The following is a 17,306-nucleotide window of genomic DNA, read 5'->3' on the forward strand; positions in this document are numbered from 1 at the left end:
ACAAATATCTTTGTAAAAAGAATTAGCAAGGATTTATTGGTTTATATATTAAAGATTTTTTATTTATTTTATTTTTTCCCCCCAAAGCCCCAGTAGATAGTTGTGTGTCGTAGCTGCACATCCTTCTAGTTGCTGTATGTGGGACTCGGCCTCAGGATGGACGGAGAAGTGGTGCCTCGATGCGCACCCGGGATCCGAACCCGGGCCACCAGCATTGCAGCGCGCGCACTTAACCACCAAGCCACAGGGCCGGCCCAATTTGGTTTATATATTATAAAAATATTTATATCTCTAGCCAAAGATCAAGTCAAATATTTATTAAGAACTGACAAATACATTTTATTTTATCATAGTAACATCTTACTGGGATAAGGAGTCTGACACAGATTACCTAGAGTTATTTTAATACTGTTCATCATTAAAATAAAAGCAATGACATTCTGGATTCTCAAATGTCTAAACAAAATAATAAGAAAAAAGTAATTATTTGTTTACGGTATCTAAAATAAGACCTCTTCTATTTAGTGATATAGCCAGTGAAATAAAGTCTCTGTGAAACTGTTTCTGCATTGTGAGGGTGGGGTGGAAAAGAGAGCTCATAATTAAAGTCTCACATTAACCACAACATAATGTTGCAGAATTATAGTTAAGAAAGGGGAATGAAGGTAAGAACTATCCCTCTATCATCTTTCTTATTGCCTTAAGACACAAAGAAACCTGCCCTGAGAATACTGAATTTTAATGACTCGTTTAGCAATTGAGAATCTTTTCCATGTTGTTGTTAGTAATCTTTGCAAGAATGTTTTATGGAAGTGAATTTGTTTTAATATTATTATATGGGATCATACTCAGCTTGTTGAGTATCTAATGTGTGCAAGACCTTTTTCATATATATTGTGTAATTTAAGTTGCATGTCAGCTTTTTTGAGGTAGGTTTGATCTCCTTTTTTACAAATGAGGTAATTAGGACTTAGGGAAAATTTTTAAATTTGCTTAAGACCAGAGAGCTGGTACATGGCTGAGTCTAAGTTCTTTTGCTTGTTCTGCTACAGCACAGATCCCTCAGTATTGTTACGTTTTTATCATATACTTAATGTGAGGAGTATAACATAAAGGCAGGATCTTGAAAGGATCTAGACTGCCAAAAAGTTGGTAACCTGCCAACAAGTTGGGAGATCATCTAAGTAGACTAATTTTCCTAAAACACCTTAGAAAAAAAATTACACAATTGGTCTTAACAAGATTAAATTAAAGCAAGATTTGAAGCTCGATAATTAACTCTTATAGTAGAAATGAATAAAGTAGATATTTAGATAAAAGAAAGAAGTAAGAGTTTCCCATTGCTTTCCATATCTGCTGTCAAAAGGCCAGAAGGAAATAACTAGAAGTCACTACAGTCTTACTAACCTCCAAACAGTGCTTTAAAATAGGAAATGACAGATAATTGGCTGATTTATTTTGCTTCCAGGTAATCTGACTGGCAGATAATCTGGCAGTTAGTAGCAGTGATTATTTTTAGTTCTGTGTTTTTGTTTTTTTCCCCCTGCCGAGGTTGCTATAGCCATCTGGAGGGGTAAGACAAGAGTGCTGGAACATTGTTCTTAGAAAGTTCCACATCTCTTTTTGAGCCTTTCATTAACACAACTTCTTAGATTGGGAGAGATTTCTATATTCATCTTATTCAGCTCTGTAACATTCTTCCTAAGTGGTTATCAGCCTGTTAGAATCTCCCAAAGAAGCCCATTCTACTTGTGAATGCCCCTGTTAGACAAATCTAAGATATTAAACTCAAATCTTTTTTTTTTTTTTTTGGTGGGGAAGATTGGCCCTGAGCTAACATCTGTGCCATTCTTCCTCTATTTTCTATGTGGATTGCTGCCACAGCATGGTTTGATGAGTGGTGTAGTTCCACGCCCGGGATCTGATCCCACAAACGCGGGCCACTGAAGTGGAATGTGTGAACTTAACCACTACGCCAGTAGGCCGGCCCCTTAAACTCAAATCTGGTTCCCTATGTTTTTCTAACCAGCCCTTGTGGTCTAGTGGTTAAGATTCGGTGCTCTCACAGCTGCGGCCTGGGTTCGTATCTTGGTCGGAACCACACTGCCAGTCTGTTGGTTGTCATACTGTGGTGGCTGCATGTAGCTGTGATGCTGAAAGCTATGCCACCGGTATTGCAAATACCAGCAGGGTCACCCGTGGTGGACAGGTTTCAGCAGAGCTTCCAAACTAAGAAGAAGGACATGGCCACCCACTTTGGGAATAACTGGCCATGAAACTCCTATAAATAGCAGCAGAGCATTGTCTCATACAGTGCTGGAAGGTGAGAGGATGGCACAAAAAGACTGGGCAGGGTTCCATTCCACTCGGCTATACACAGGGTCTCTAGGAGTCAGGATCTACTTAAGGGCATTAACAACAGATATTTCTCCAGTTAGGGCTGATCAGAATATGTAATGCCTCTGCCGGCATGAATTACTTTCACAATGTGTCTCTGTATAGTCTCTTCTCTGGGCTAATAATCTCTAGGCCTTGGGATATTCTTTTTAATTTTTTTAATTCAACAAATATTTCTCAATCCAAGCATTTTAAGTGCTAGAATGCAGTGGTATATCCTCACTACAGATACTGTACTGTGACGTATTACTGTCTCTATTTTATAAGTGAGGATACAGAAGATTGAAGTTGAAGTTACTTGTCAACTTCACACAATTGGTAAGAAGTTCACTGGATGTCAGACCAACTCTTTCTAGCTCCAGAAGTCATGAGTTTGACCACTACTCTTTGCTACTGTGGGTCCTGCCAAGAATAATTTCGTAGCCATCAATAAGGCCTAGAGTAGATAGTTCAATGAGAAAGCTGATGTAAAGAATGGTTTAAATACCTTCTAGCTATGAGATTCTCTGGTTCCTTGGAGTGCTAAATGAATTTGAAGCCTCCTTGGGCTCCACAGGAAACTTCAAATCAAATAGATTCTTGGCAGTCACAAATTTAAATTTGTGGTTTCAGTAATTCACTAAAGACCCAGAGGTCCATGAAAAAATATGGAATGCTTTGCGAATTTGAGTGTCATCCTTGTTCGGGGGCCATGCTAATCTTCTCTGTATTATTCCAATTTTAGTATATATGCTGCTGAAGCAAGCACTGGGGTGTTCTTTCACATCATAATTTTGAATACTTAGTCATACTGGCCCATCAACTCTTGACTGTTTCAGTTCTTCAGTATTCCTCTTAATACCATAATTTATGGTCTCCAAACAGAACACCATGCCCAGATACCGTTACAGTGGTGACTAGAGCTGAGCTATCACTTTCTTAATTCTAAGGTACTATATGCTTCTTTTAATATGTACAACTCTCTTTTGAAATTGTTTTTGCTTTTTGTGACCTGACTTATTTTTCATATCATCTTTAATTATCATTTGGTCAAAGCCATAGAATTTAATTCAGAGCAATTGAAATTTTTATAGATAGTACTTTAAAAATATAGATGCTTAGTAATTTTGAGAATATTAGAAGAGAAGACTTTTCTAGAGAACTTATCTCTTCCTCTTAAAATAATTGCGTTTAAGAGTGAGATGCTTTCAAATTCTACCTCTTTTTAATATGGTGCTAAAGATGAAGCAGAATATCACTTAATATTTCCTACCTCCAACACCACATGCTTCGGCACCTAGTTGTTCTTACTGTATATTTACAGTTCTATTTAATGTATGACCATGTTCTTCAGAATTATTAAGAAGAAAGAGTTTTGTGGCATGTTTAAGAATCTAGTCATTTATTATACTTAGATCTTCAGGTACTTTTCTTTTTTAATCAGTGCTCAATTTTTTTTTTCCCCCAAAACATGTCTTCTTTATTGCCTGTTTAGTGATTTCTGATATCCAAAGAAGTTTTGCCTTTTTAAAAAGTTAATTCTCACCTCAAAATTATAGAAATTGCAGCCTACTAAGATAAAAGAAGCCTCTGGAATTGTAATAAAGTATCTGTCAGGAAATAGACGTGATGATGTGGGATCGTCTGGGTCTTTAGGGGCCTAAGAGGAAGAAATTCTTGTTAGCAATTTATTTCCTTTGAGGATGGTAAGATAGCAAATGTTGTTTCTCCATCATATTTGTGATTTTTTGATCTTCTTAGACTTCACACAGGTTTTTTTTAAATAGTATTCTAAGGAGCTGACACTTTTGTTGAAGCTGTTAGAAGAATTTGGATCCTAAAGTGCAAAGTTGTAATCTGGACAGCATTATTTGACATTTGAATATTGCTTTCTTGGTTTGGAGGTGAAACTTTTTAGTTTGAGAGAAATTCCCAGATTTGACTTTTGAGCTAGAGTCTTAATCAGATGTTGACAATTCAATTCGAATTTAAACCTTCTTTTTTGCAATCTGTACCAGAGGATTAATTCATTGCCTGGCTCACTTGGGAAAGATGTTATGAGAAAGCTTTAGTACCATGATTTCTGGAGGCCCTCTATTGATACCTTCTGGAACTGCTGAGAGTATTTGATGAAACTGCTAATTCTTCTGCACTATACTGGTGATTCTTAATGCCTGCAGTGTATTTTAAACACAGTTTTATTGGTTAATCCTTATATAGTCCCAAAGTCTTATTTTTAATTACCAATCGTGTTATGGAACTAATTCTTAACAGATGTTGGCCTAAATTCTAAACTTTACAGAGACTCTTACGGTTAGTAAGTAACTTCAGGATTTTTCCTTTGGTCAGTAAGGTTCTTTTGGTTTTAAATAACAAAGTTGACAATGTACCTTGAAAACTTAATTTAAATGTGCTTGCCTTTTTAAAGATTCTAGATATGGCAGCTTTCCCAAAGACTCATTCTTCATTCTCTTGCCTTGTTTTTAGAATATTATGATAACATGAACATTTTCTTTCAAAACTTAAAGTCTTTATTTCCTATATCTGACTTTAGTAAAGCATTTTGATAGTGTGCTCTGAACAGTGATATACTTGAAAGGCTCATTTCAAGCATAACAGTAATTTTAAATGTTAATTGAAATGTACTTGATATCTTCTTGGGATAACTTCCAGTGTTAATATCCTCAGGAATCCAGCTTAGGCCTTTAAATATTGATAAATTCAGGGGCCGGCCCCGTGGCTTAGCGATTAAGTGCACGTGCTCCGCTACTGGCAGCCCTGGTTCGGATCCCGGGCGCACACCAACGCACTGCTTCTCCGGCCATGCTGAGGCCGCATCCCACATATAGCAACTAGAAGGATGTGCAACTATGACATACAACTATCTACTGGGGCTTTGGGGGAAAAAAAAAGGAGGAAGGTTGGCAATAGATGTTAGCTCAGAGGCGGTCTTCCTCAGCAAAAAGAGGAGGATTAGCATGGATGTTAACTCAGGGCTGATCTTCCTCACAAAAAAAATAAAATAAAATAAAATAAATAGAAATAGTAAAAAATATATATATATATGTTGATAAATTCAGTCAAATTAGATTGAATTTTTTAGATTTAGGTTGGAGGGATAATGAAAGATGTCCTCATAGGTCTTTATCTCCCTCTGGGTGTGTGTGTGTGTATGTATGTGTGTGTGCACAGATTTGCCACATGCATGGTGTAAACTTGATGGAGAGCTGGATAATCCAGTTCTCTGCCACTACCTCTGTACTCTTTTGCCAAGAAAATCACTTTATTTATTATTTTGATATTTTGAAAGATTATTTGGGTGCCATTAGGTTCTGATGCTAAATATTTATTTATACATGGTTGATGGTGCACTGATTTATGAATACTTAATATCTATCCAGGATCCATAATCATATAGGTAGGACCCCATGACCTAATATTTAAAAATAATAATAAAGAGCATTAACTATCTAGAGTAGTGGCCTCCAAATTATTTTGTTTACCCACACCTTTTAGCATGTCTCTAATTTATGTTTAGTTATAAATTATACACATATAAATGTTCCTATATATTATGTACATCATATAACAAAAAACTGAAATAAAAGTATCAATGGAAGTTGTAATGTTTTCTTCTCACAACCCATTGGATTGTCTTGCATACACACTGGGTTGCATGTATCCTGTATTTAGACCAAGATTAAAAGTTAGAATAATTTCCCTCCACAGAATTTTTGAATAATATGAAAATCATTGGTACTTGCCTTAGGATTGTGACACTAGCACAATATATGAACAAATTTTACAATAGAACTGTCCAGCTTTGAGGTAGGCTGCCTTGGAGTGATCAGGCTACGGCTGGAGAACCACACATCATGTATGTTGTAGGAAATACCCACCACTCCAATCAAGAGTTGGACTAAACAACCTCTGATGTTCCTTCTGAGATTCTGTGACTATAGATAGGAATTCACAGACTGAGCACTTAAATTTAAACACTGCAGGAAAGTTAGGCTGTGAGTGAAGACCTGGCTCAGGAGTACACCGGGAAATTGTTTAACTTCTACAACTGAACCTTTTGCTCAGAACTTTTGCTGTCGTGTTTAGAAATCTGATGGTTCTAGTTTCCAAGCCATCTCCACATAGGAAAAACTTTTAAGGCCTCTTTCAAGCCTATAGCCTGACTATATAGGAGAGTAAATATGTAAGTAGTAAGGAATAGACTTGATTACTCTTCTTGGTTAGAACCAGAGAGAGAGAGAGCATGAAAGCAAGTTTAGAATGGATGAACAATTATTTTAAATTTTTTTTTTTATTTGTTTTTGCCCCCAAAGCCCCAGTAGATAGTTGTATGTCATAGTTGCACATCCTCCCAGTTGCTGTATGTGGGATGCCGCCTCAGCATAGCCGGAGAAGCGGTGCGTCGGTGCGCGCCCAGGATCCGAACCCGGGCCACACTTAGTGGAGTGCGCACACTGAACCGCTAAGCCACGGGGCCGGCCCTGAACAATTATTTTAAAGTATATAGTGTCACAGATGACTTAGCAAATATGTTTTCAATTTGTTAAACTCTCTCTAACATATGTAGGTACTATTTCATTAAAAATAATCTATTCTGCAGTGGAAATTAAACAGCTTCACCTTTTTTTTTTCTTTTTGTGAGGAAGATTGGCCCTGAGCTAACATCTGTTGCTAGTCTTCCTCTTTTTGCTTGAGGAAGATTGTCCCTTAGCTAACATCTCTGCCAGTCTTCTTCTATTTTGTATGTGAGACACCGCCATAGCATGGTTTGATGAGTAGTGTGTATGTCTGCACCTGGGATCCAAACCCGTGAACCCTGGGCCACCAAAGCAGAGCATGTGAACTTAACCACTACACCGCCGGGTCGGCCCCCAGCTTCACCTTTTTAGTATCAGAATTGTATCACCTTAAAAAACAAAAACCTTCACCCCCCCCCCATTGTCTTTTTTCTTTTTGGTGAGGGGATGGTTGTTTTGTGAAGTCCAGCTAGCAAAGATAAGTCAGCAATAAACTTACAGCTTCTTCACCATACATATCTTGATTTGAGTATTGTGAATGTGACTGCAGTGCTTCAGAGGACCTGCTTAAGTTTCTCTGTTGTGGTAGTGGTTTTCTTCTTTCCTGTTCTATGTAATTGAACAGTTCTCTCTCACTGTTAACACAGAGGCAGAAGCCCTTCTGCACTGATGAATCTAAAAGTGTCAACTATTAGAATCACTAAAACTTGAGGTTTTTTTTAATGCCTAATTCTGCATTTATTGAGAAGATTTCCATCTCAGCTGGACTTTTCTTTTAAAAATATAAAAAGCACAATGAATGGCTGTAAAAGTGAAGGAGAGTCCTAATTCTGATCTGGTTATTTCTGAGCATTTCTTTATGAGAAGCTTAACAGTGGAGTAGTTCATCAGAGGAACTGAAGATCGGTATAACCTCCTCTATATGGATGCCTTGTGGAAAATATTTTCTAGAACTTTAGTGAACTAGAAACTCGTTAGAACACACACAATCTTAGGGCGCGTACTCTTGGTTTATTAATAAAAGTCTCATATGTTAAGCAGCTAGCAAACACACATTTAAATAATCACCTTATCATAGTGTAGGACTAGAATATCTTAAACATTATTTTCTGGCAGCTCACCAGAGGCTTTCCAACAACATCAAACTTGGTTTCAAATATTGGAGATTGTTCAGGATACAATACATTCTTCTAGGCAAAAGAACAGAGTCCATGTTTTCTACTCCTTGGAATTGTTGTCTGCTACTAGGATGCAAAACAGCTGAAGAAAACAGTTTTGTTTTTGTAAGTGTGACTGTGTATGACTTGAAACATTTATTTGATAAGTTTTCTTCCATTTTCCATATTCCTTGAGTGTCATACATGGTCTTTACGTGATTTGTGGTGGGTTATTCTGAACATAGAATCAAATTAAGTTTAAGCAGATAAATACTTGTGAGGTTAATATACTCTTCCTAGTAATGTTTGCCCAGGGGGCCTTAGTGTATAAGGTGAACTTGCTTAAGTTTCTCTGCATAAAGATGGAAATCAGGCTATTTTCTATTATGAAAATATAGCTTTCTATAGCTTTGTGAGAATGGGAATAAAGGTTTTGTGATCCAATTATAGCTCAGGAGAATTTAGGCCACAGTATAAATTACCTGCTTTGGGTCTACATACTAGTTTGTAATATGTATCCCTTGTTTTTTGCTCATAGTTCTGTCATTATCTTTTGTTGCATTAGGGTGCAGAGATTTGTGGATTGCTACAGAAATCAAGACAAGCTTGACTTTTACATCTTGTTTTCATCATTATGAGGATTTGTAGCTCTAGTATTTTACTAAATAAAATCAATTGAATAAAATAAAATCAGTGTCCTCATTTAGATGAGTCACACTTTGTCATATGTAGACTAACTTTACTGTGTACGGTAGTCCCCCCCTTCTCTGTGGTTTCGCTTTCTGCGGTTATAGTTACTCGTAGTCAACTGCAATCCAAAATATTAAATGGAAAATTCCAGAAATAAACAATTTATAAGTTTTAGATTGAGCATTGTTCTGAGCAGTGTCATGAAATCTCTTGCTGTCCTGCTCCATCCCACACAGGACATTGAATTATCGCTTTGTCCAGGATATCCATGCTGTATGCACTACTTGCCCATTAGTCACTTAATAGCTATCTCGGTTATCAGATCGAGTGTTGTGGTATCAAGTAACGTGCTTGTGTTCAGGTAACCCTTATTTTACTTGATAATGGCCCCAAAGCACGAGAGTAGTGTTGCTGGCAATTTGGATATGCCAAAGAGAAGCTGTAAAGCACTTCCTTAAAGTGAAAAGGTGAAGGTTCTCGACTTAATAAGGAAAGAAAAAAACTATAGGGCCAGCCAGCCCTGGTGGCCTAGTGGTTAACTATGGCATGCTCTGCTTTGGTGGCCTAGGTTTGGTCCCGGGCACAGACCTACATCACTTGTGTATCAGTGGCCATGCTGCAGCGTGACCCACTTACAGAATAGAGGAAGATTGGCAACAGATGTTAGCTCAGGGCAATTCTTCCCCAGCAAAAAAACCCCAACAAACAAAAAACTGTAAATCTTCTCTCAATACGTTCAAAAACATCATGTACTCTTCTCAGTTTCATCTTTTTCTTGGTGATATACCTCCTGGAGCCCTCACTTCTCTAGTCTGAATTGATTGCTCTCCAAGACTGTTGCACACCTTTTGTCCTGAGTCTCCTTTGTCTGTTAATAAATAACAGATCCCTTGTTTCCTTGATTTCATGTTGTCTTCTTTATTGCTTTGTTCCTTTCTTTTCATGAAGCACGTTCTCCGGGAGCCTTATGAAAAAGGATGCATAGGAGATAATTTTTCAGAAATTATGCCCATTTTAAAATTTCTGTATTTTACTGTAATACTTCATTAATACTTTGTTGACTAGGTGTGGAATTTTAGGTTGTAAATAATTGTCCCCAAAATTTTTGTAAAACACTGTGTCTTCATCTTCTAGCTGCTAGTATTGCTGTTGAAAAATCTGATGCTATACTGATTCTTGATCCTCTGGGTAGCATCTGTTTTTCCTTCTAGAATTTTAAAAAGTCTTCTCTTTGTTTGTGTTGTCCTGAAGTTTTACACTGATGTGCCTTGGTGTGAGTCTTGTTGGCATTTGTTGGGCTGGATGCTTGTGAGTCCTTTCAATCTGGAAAACTCGAAGACTGGATCTGGAAACATTAGTTTTAGAAAACTACCTTATAATATTTTTATTCCATCAAAACTTCAAAGTTTGTTTTCCCCCACACTTCCTACTAACCTGCCAAGCACTTATATGACTGGAGAAAAGCTGATTTTGTTATAGATTTTTTATTATGTAATATTTTGTTCATATAAAAATAAACTTACGTGAGCTATGACACACAATAATAAACAAATGACCTGGGAACCTACCACACAACTTAAGAATGGGAACATTACTATTGCCGTGCTCTTGGAACTATACATGGTTCTCCCACTGTCCAAAATGTTGTATTTCATTCACTTTACTTTTTTTTTTTTTTTTAATTTTATTTATTTATTTATTTTCCTCCAAAGCCCCAGTAGATAGTTGTATGTCATAGCTGCACATCCTTCTAGTTGGTGTATGTGGGACGCGGCCTCAGCATGGCCGGAGAAGCGGTGTGTTGGTGCGCGCCTGGGATCCGAACCCGGGCCGCCAGCAGTGTAGTGCGTGCACTTAACCGCTAAGCCACGGGGCCGGCCCCCACTTTACTTTTTAAAAAACAATTTATTACTTATGTATGTGACACTAAGTTATTGTTTAGTTGTACTTTTGGGGGGCTTATAAGATGGTATTCTAGCTTATGTACTCTTCTATGACTTGCTTTTTATGCAGAAATATGTTTCTAAGATTGATCCATGTTATTGCATATAGCTGTAGTTCATTTGTATTATTTTAAAAATTTTCTCCCCCACTTATATTTCTGTTCTCTTTTTGTTAGTCAGAGATTGGATCTTCTGACGTAGGCTTTAGTTTTTTTTTTTTTTTTCCTTATTTTCTGTCTCTGTCTTTTGTTCTAATTTCTGGGAAATTTCCTTAAAACTTACTTTACAGTCCTTCTATTAAATATTTTATTTCTATCATATTTTTAATTTTCTAAGGGCTTTTTCCTTTTCTATGAATACTTTCTAATAACATCTTCTTCTTATTTTAAAGGTTTTATTTATTTATTTTTCCCCCAAAGCCCCAGTAGATAGTTGTCTGTCATAGCTGCACATCATTCTAGTTGCTGTATGTGGGACGCGGCCTCAGCGTGGCCGGAGGAGCGGTGCGTCGGTTCACACCCAGGATCCGAACCTGGGCCGCCGACAGCCGAGCGCACTCACTTAACCGTTAAGCCACGGGGCCGGCCCTCTTCTTCTTATTTTATAGATTTTGTTTTCTTTGTCTCTGAGGATATTTTCTTTTGCTTCCTATATTGTCTCTGTCTCTTTGAAGTTTCTTTTCTTCCTGGGTGTTTGTTTTAGTCTCTCTCTTTTTTGTTAGAGGCTTTTCTCAAGTATCTGATCATCCGTGGCTTTCTCTTCATATTTGAGAGAGGCATTAAAATTCTGTGGGAAGCTCTCCTTTGTGAAGGCTTGTATTGATGGTTTTTACCATAGAATGATTAAACAGAGACCCATTTTATTGCAGACCCCTCCAGTTGTCCGTATCTGTAGGTCTTTTCTTCAGTTAGTTTTTCCAGAGGAATTGTTCAAACTCTTGCCTTTTGGGGTGGGTGGATGATGGTGGCGGTGACAAGCCTGGCTGTCTGTGTTCTGGAAGACTAGAAGGAAGAAGACTGAAATTCTCATTTATCAGTTTAATCCTTCTGTCCTCAGAATGGTACCTGACCGCAGCCCTCAGCTGGGTCTAGAATCTCTCTAGAGACTGGTCTGTTCTCTAGAGTTTTTCTGGTCCCTTATTTCAGTCTCACCAGAAAGTAAACCTCTGGACTGATCACCTTACTGTCTTGTTAGGAGAGTAATCTGCTGATCTAACTGCTACTTATAAATACTTTTAACCAATTCTGTTTTCAGGCCCAGCCCTATGCCTCTGTTTTTAGAGTAGCTCCTGATACTTGTAACTCCTGACCTTTCCAGAGTTTTGGCATAAATTGAATACTTACCTGACTGGAGAAAAACTGAAAGCTAAGTCATTTATTAGTGGACCATCTGTTTTTCACCTTCCAAAGTTTTATTGACATCTCTTATCTACTGTTGTCTCCTCTCCAGTTCTCTGTGCTTTTGTGAGTGTATGCCTTTTATTATTCAATTTTAGTAGAAAGCCAAGATAAATATGTTCAGTCCTTCATGTTTAATCTGTTAATTCCCCTCTAAGGAAGCTTTTATTAGAGTAGAAATTTGGGGGATTTTAGTCTAGACTTGCTCTCTGAAGTCTTCTTTGTCTCCTAAGTAGAAATCACAGAAAATTGCATTTCTACTGATTGTAATCCAGGTTAGTCTTTTTTTCAGCACACACAGAGCCTGTTGAAATATAGAGAGCCACTATTGTGAAGTAGAAAAGACAAAGACTAGAACCCATTTGTTTCTTCCTATAGGCACTAAAAGAAGAGCATTTCTATAGCAAAATCACTTTTGTAGCTATCTTCTGTCTCAATTTCTCTTTACTGAATAGCTAAACATGAACCTCATTCTCTTTTCATTGGCCTAGGGTGTCATAGACAGAATAATGTTTTTAAAATTTGATTTTAGATATTAAAGCTTAGTCTTCCAAATCTTGATTTGGGTGAAGGAAATCTGGATTAAGTTTAACTAAACCCTGATTATTTTCATTAGGTCTTATACGTAAATATTACTTTGAACCATATGAAATCGCCAATATTTGGGCAGTTTTGGCCTACAAAAATGGTAATTTTATGTCATTCAACGTAACAGAGTTAAAGGACCTTAACAGGTTTAGTTAACAGACCCTTTTGTCTAATGTAGGAATTCGTTCGAAAGTATTCTTGGAAACGTTCTAGTAGGAGGAAAGGATGAGACAAATGACAGTGTCATGCTAGGTAGCAGAGAGAGTTTAGGTCCCTATTCAGTATAACTGCTGGCTCCTAGAGCTGCATCACAGTTCCTATGGTATTCTAGAAGCTCTACACTACTGAGGCTGGAGGCTCTAAATTCCATGGAGTGCCAATTAGATACACAATGCCTGTGAATTTGGACACTAACACACACTGCCTGAGCACCTGGCTGCCAGGCTACATATCTGTAGAGGATTTCAGCAAATAGAATTTAGCTGGAATAGTATTACTTAATTTTATTTACTCTGTATACAGTTTTCTGTATACAGAGTATACAGGAAATATAAGTTTATTTCCTTAGGTTAGTTAATAGTTGAGCTTTAAAATGGTAATATGACTGTCCCGAGGTTTAAAACATTGTAGAAATAAATCGTACACAACAACACTAGCAAAAAGGATGGGGGGAGGGTTAATGGAGTTAAATTGTTGTTAAGGTCTTGCTTTGTTTGGAATGTGGTTAAGGTAGACTGTAATAGGTTAAAAATGTATATTATAATTTGCTGGGTAACCACTAAAAGGGTAACACGAAAATATATAACAAACTAATATAAGACATAAAATGAAATATTAAAAATACTTGATTAATAGAAAAGAAGCAAGAAAAGAAGAATAAAGGAATAAAAAACACATGAGACAAATTTAAAGTAAAACAAATAGCAAAATGGAAGTAAGAATATAGGAAAAGACAGTACCATGCAAACACTAACCAAATGAAAGGTGATAAAGCTATGTTAATATCAGATAAGTTAAACATTAAGGCAAGAAGTATTGCTAAAGATAAAGAATGACATTTCATAGTGCTAAAATAGTCCACTCAAGAGCAAGACGTAACAATCTTAAAGAACCTTCTCTTGTTGCTTGGTTTTCTAAGCATTCATACATGTGATCTTTGGGTCTTTTCTTTTGACCAATGTTCTCATTTTTCACTGTGGGAGATGTTTTTGTAATCTGTGAGGGAGGAGTTGTTCCTTTGTCTCTCTGACTGTGATAATGTTCATTTTCAACATGCTCTGAGCATTGTAAACAATTGCATGGGGTACCACTTGAGAGAACAAAACCTCTGACTTAGAATTATTTCATTTAGTGTTGTAGTTATTTTTAATGTAATTATTGTCCTTTTTAAAATGCCGAGTATGAGAAATAGAATTTAGATGAGGACTAAAGAAGTTGATTATATTTTAAAGAATTATTTTTTAACATTGTGTGATTATGAGTAATAAGGTATTATAAAGGGCAAATCAGAAAGGAGTAGCTGTTTATTCATTTATAAGGATTCTTGGCAATAAACCATTTTTTTGGTACTAGGTCTTTAAAGCTCTGCAGTGATGTGTCATTGTCAAAACTCTTCATTTCCATCTGGAGGGAATGCCCTGTTATTTAGAGAATATTCCACTTTTCTGGAAAAAGACATCTGTTGGTTGATCTCCATGTCTAAATGCTAGAAAAGGAAAGAGAGGTTTAAGGAAAGGAAAGTGCTGAGGGCATACTTGGAAATTGACAGAAAAACAGTAGCATTTAAAAAAATTTTTGGTAAAAACACGTAACTTAAAACTTAGAATTTAACCATATTTAAGTGTACAATTTAGTAGTGTTAAGTATATTCACATTGTTGTGAAACAGATCTCTAGACGTTTTCATCTTGCAAATCTGAAACTCTGTACCCATTAATAAAGTTCTCCCTTTCCCCCGTCTCCCCAGCCACTGGTAACCACCATTCTACTTCCTGTTTCTGTGAATTTGACTACTCTACATACCTCATATAAGTGAAATCATACGGTATTTATCTTTTCTGACTGACTTATTTCACTTAGCATAATGCCCTCAATGTTCATCCATGTTGTAGCATGTGGCAAGATTTCTGTCCTTTTTCAAGCTGAATAATATTCTCTTGTATGTATATACCACATTGTGTTTATCTGTTCATCTGTCAATGGATATTTGGTTTGCTTCCACCTCTTGACTATTGTGGTTAGTGCTGCTATGACCATGGTGTGCAAATGTCTCTTTGAGACCCTGCTTTCAGTTCTTTTGGATATATACCCAAAAGTGGATATATGTGATTGCTGGATCATATGGTACTTCTATTTTTAATTTTTTAAGGAACCGCCGTACCATTTTTCCACACCAGTTGCACTATTTTACAGTCCCGTCAACAATATGCAAGGGTTGCAAGTTCTCCACATCCTTGCCAGCACTTCTTTTCTTTTTTTTTTGATAGTAGGCATTCTAATGAGTATGAGGCAATATCTCATTGTGGTTTTGATTTGCATTTCTCTGATGATGTGTGATGCTGAGCGTCTTTTCATATGCTTGTTGGCCATTTTTTTTTATTATCTTTGGAGAAATGTCTGTTCAAGTCTTTTGCCCATTTTTTAAATCAGGTTGATTTTTTATTGTTGAGTTGTAGTTGTTCTTTATGTATTCTGGACGTTAACCCCTTATCAGATATATGATTTACAAATATTTTCTCCCATTTTGTAGGTTGCCTTTATGCCCTGTTGATTGTGTCCGTTGATGTACAAAAGTTTTTAAGTTTGATGTACTCCCATTAGTCTATTTTTGCTTTTGTTCCCTGTGCCTTTAATGTCATATCCAAGAAGTAATTGCCAAGTCCAATATCATGAAGCTTTTCCCCTATTTTTTATTCTGGAAGTTATATATTTTTAGGTCTTATGTTTAAGTGTTTAATTCATTTTGAGTTAATTTTTTATGTAGTGTAAGATAAGAGTCTAATTTCATTCTTTTGTGTGTGAATATCCAGTTTCCCCAGCACCATTTGTTGCAAAGACTGTCCCTTACCCCATTGAGTGGTCTTAGCACTCTTGCTAAAAATCATTTGACCTTATACACAAGGGTTTATTTCTAGGCTTTCTATTCTATTCTATTGGTCTATTTTTCTGTCTTTATGCCAATGCCACACTATTTTTATTACTGTAGCTTTGTGTTATGTTTTGAAATCAGGAAGTGTGAGTCCTCCAACTTGATTGTTCATTTTCAAACTTGCTTTGGCTAGGGGCTGGCCTGGTGGCATAGTGGTTAAGTTTCCGCACTCCACTTCGGCGGCCCGGAGTTCGCAGGTTCGGATCCTGGGCACGGACCTACGCACTGCTCATCAAGCCATGCTGTGGTGGCGTCCCATGTACAAAGTAGAGGAAAATTGGCACAGATGTTAGCTCAGGGCCAATCTTCCTCACCAAAAAAAAAAAAAAAAAGTTTTTGCTATTCGGAGTTCATTGAGATTCCACATGAGTTTTAGGATAAATTTTTCTATTTCTGCACAAAATGCTGGTGGAATTTTGGTAGAGATTTTGTTGAATCTGTAGATTGCTTTGAGTAGTATGGATATCTTAACAATATTAAGTCTTCTGAGTCATATGAAACTGATTTTTGTGTGTAGATTTTGTATTTTCCAACTTGGCTGAATTACTTTAGTAATGCTGACATCTTTTTGTGTGAAATCTTTAGGGTTTTCTATATATAAGATCATGTCATCTGTGGACAGAGATAATTTTACTTTTTCCTTTCCAATTTTCATACCTTTTATTCCTTTTTCTTGCTTAATTGCTCTGGCTAGAACTTCCAGTACTATGTTGAATAGAAGTGGCAAGAGCAGGTATCCTTCTGTTGTTCCTGATCTTAGAGGAAAAGCTTTCAGTCTTTCACCTTTGAGTATGATGTTAGCTGTGGGCTTTTTCATTAATGACCTCTATTATGTTGAGGTAGTCTCCATCTATTCCTAGTTTTTTTAGTGTTTTTATCATGCGAGGGTGCTGAATCATAACAAATACTTTTTCTGCGTCAGTTGAGATGCTCATGTGTTTTTTTTCCCGTCATTCTGTTAATGTGGTGCATTACATTGATGGATTTTTGTATGTTGATCCATCCTTATATTTCAGGAATAAATCCCATTTGGTCATGGTTTATAATCCTTTAATACACTGTTGAATTCAGTTTGCTAGTATTTTGCTGAGGATTTTTACATTGATATTCATCAGGGTTATTGGTAGATAGTTTTCTTTTCCTGTAGTGTCTTTGTCTGGCTTTGTTATCAGGGTAATCCTTGCCTCACAGAATAGAGCTTGGAAGTGTTCTCTCCTCCTTAATTTTTTCAAAGAGTTTCAGGTGGATTGGTGTTAATTCTTCCTGAAAGTTTGGTAAAGTTCTCCAGTGAAGCCATCTGGTTGGTCCTGGGCTTTTCTTTGTTGGGAGGTTTTTGATTAATGATTCATTCTCCTTTCTCATTATTGGTCTGTTAAAATTTTCTATTTCTTCATGATTTAGTCTTGTAGATTTTGTGTTTCTAAGAATTTATCCATTTCTTCTAGGTTAACTGTTTTATTGGCTTATAAT

General features: G+C 36.7%; 1 protein-coding gene and 1 non-coding gene across 5 annotated transcripts in view; one reads left to right on the plus strand and one right to left on the minus strand.

Moving 5' to 3' along the window:
- Positions 1–17,306, plus strand: part of TMCC1 (transmembrane and coiled-coil domain family 1) — a 258,047-nt gene that overhangs the window by 98,356 nt on the left and 142,385 nt on the right. The window lies entirely within an intron of this gene.
- Positions 3,039–3,145, minus strand: LOC147917147 (U6 spliceosomal RNA). Its single transcript, XR_015552391.1, has one exon. It is a non-coding gene; the product is annotated as a U6 spliceosomal RNA (small nuclear RNA).

The sequence above is a fragment of the Ceratotherium simum genome, chromosome 5, assembly GCF_057802395.1.
Source record: "Ceratotherium simum simum isolate JZ-2026a chromosome 5, ASM5780239v1, whole genome shotgun sequence".
In the NCBI taxonomy this organism is placed as follows: domain Eukaryota; kingdom Metazoa; phylum Chordata; class Mammalia; order Perissodactyla; family Rhinocerotidae; genus Ceratotherium; species Ceratotherium simum.